General features: G+C 40.6%; 1 pseudogene; it reads right to left on the bottom strand.

The window, feature by feature from the left end:
- Positions 1 to 502: 502 nt before the first annotated feature.
- LOC144500132 (U2 spliceosomal RNA) lies at positions 503 to 682 on the bottom strand (annotated as a pseudogene).
- Positions 683 to 2,125: the final 1,443 nt, after the last annotated feature.

The following is a 2,125-nucleotide window of genomic DNA, read 5'->3' as shown; positions in this document are numbered from 1 at the left end:
TGTGTCTGTGTGGGTTTCCTCCGGGTGCTCTGGTTTCCCCCCACATTCTAAAAGACATGCTGGTTAGGTGCATTGACCCGAACAGGCGCCGAAGTGTGGCGACTAGGGGAATTTCATGGTAACTTCATTGCAGTGTTAATGTAAGCCTTACTTGTGACTAATAAATAAACTTTAAAAGCAAACATTTTCATATATTTTTAGGTAATATTTTTAAAAGTTTACTTTGTCTCTATCCTAATCCAATCATAATCGTTTATTTCACTATCTGAAAATGTAAATTAAGGTTGAAAGGTATTTAAGTATTTGTAAGCTCTTGGCTTCTGTGTGAATATTTGAATGTGTTTGGTTCCTTTTTTTTTAATACTTTTCCAATTCAATCAAATCAAATCCAATTCAGAGTCTCAACAAGTTGAGACATTTCAGATCCAGGCTGACAAGACAGGACGGGAGACCAAAACCACCCTGTCCTGGGCCTGATCTACATGAGTCAAGCTGATTGGAGAAGGGGGAGGATCCTCCTCCAAGACTTGAGCTCATTTGCATCTTAGCCAAAAGGCCGAGATGCCGCTTTTAAAAATTGCTTCATATGAAACACATGAAGCCTCAGCGTAACCTAATGACCTCAACCAAGTGCAGGCGATCCATACTACACTTGATCTTAGCCAAAAGGCCGAGAAGCGATTCCTTGCCTGCTTGCTGACACCATTGCTGTTGCCCCCTTTGCCTTGGTGCCAGATTTAAATTGTCATTGGGAAAGGTGATTCTAGATCTTTGTGGACAGCTTTATTCAGATCAACAGCCAATGCCATTGCATCATCGCTGACTGCAAAATACAGGCTGAAATTTCACTTTTTTCTCTCTCTCCCTGAATTCAATCTTCTTTTTCCCCTCTTTCACTTTGCTTTCCGTTTCCAATTTGGGAATGGTTTTCGGCTGCAATGACAGAATTCATCCACAATTACTTTGTGAAACTGATGACTGCATCTGCTAGTGACTGCGCATGCACAATTAAACATGTAAATCTGGAAGTCTCCACCAGGGACACCTGGCTCCTCAGAGGATGCACTCTTTGTCAATGCAATCAGCGCAGGAGTCAGTGATTTGATGTGAACTTTAACTTTACACATACTATTCTCAATATAAAAACCATTGAAAATGTTGTGCCTTGTTGAATGAGTTCTCACTGAGTTTTTAATGGTGTTCTAAGTTGTAATTGCTGCACAACAAATTAATGCCCCTGATTAATTAATTTTAAAAGTCTGGTGTGTCATTGCTATCATTCAATAGTAAAAATTCCATACATTTAAAAAAATATTTTATTAAAGTTTGTTTGTGATATTTCAACTTCAACATTAATCTCATGTATGTCCCAATCTTAATTTCACTCTTTATAAAATGGTTTAAAAATGAATGAAAATTGTGTTTTTTTACTTGTTGGTTTAATATTCGGTGAGAATTCTTCAATCAGATTGGTTACTCAGCCTGCATGATGACTTCACTGTTGTTTTGACACCAGAGATCACCCTTAGCTGGGACCAGAACAATATTAACATTGTAACTGGGGAAATCAATGCCGCAGTGCTCACTGAATCTCTGTGGCAGCTTTCTTTGAGTTTAGCAGCGAACATCACCCCTGCAAGACCCAGGCCATTAAAATCCCTTCCCGGCTCATAGGTACCTCAGTCTTATTGACTCAGAAAACACACAGACCCAGATCTTCTCATCAGCATTGATGCTGCACACATTGGCGCCATCCTTCACGATTTCTGAAACCTGACCCCTCTTTGTGATTTTTCAGCCAGGTCATCCGATTGGAAGCATCAGAGTGTCAGCACAGAGATCCACAGAGAAGACCACTGGGTGTAAAGAAATATGGACAAAAGCAGGGCGCATCCCCCTTTCACAACGATTGAAGTATTTAGATGAGCACCTGAAATGCCATAAGCATACAAGGCTATGGACCAAGTGCTGTAAAATGGGATTAGAATGGGTAGGTGCTTTGATGGCTGACGTAGACACAATGGGCCGCAGGGCCTTTTCCATGCTGTACTGACTCTGAGTAGCTGCTGTGTTCAGTTAAGTTTTTAAATGCCCTTGTCTTTCAGTAAGTGAGTGGGTTCGTGAA

This window comes from Mustelus asterias, chromosome 10, assembly GCF_964213995.1.
Source record: "Mustelus asterias chromosome 10, sMusAst1.hap1.1, whole genome shotgun sequence".
In the NCBI taxonomy this organism is placed as follows: Eukaryota; Metazoa; Chordata; class Chondrichthyes; order Carcharhiniformes; family Triakidae; genus Mustelus; species Mustelus asterias.
This window is presented reverse-complemented; position numbering and strand designations above follow the sequence as displayed.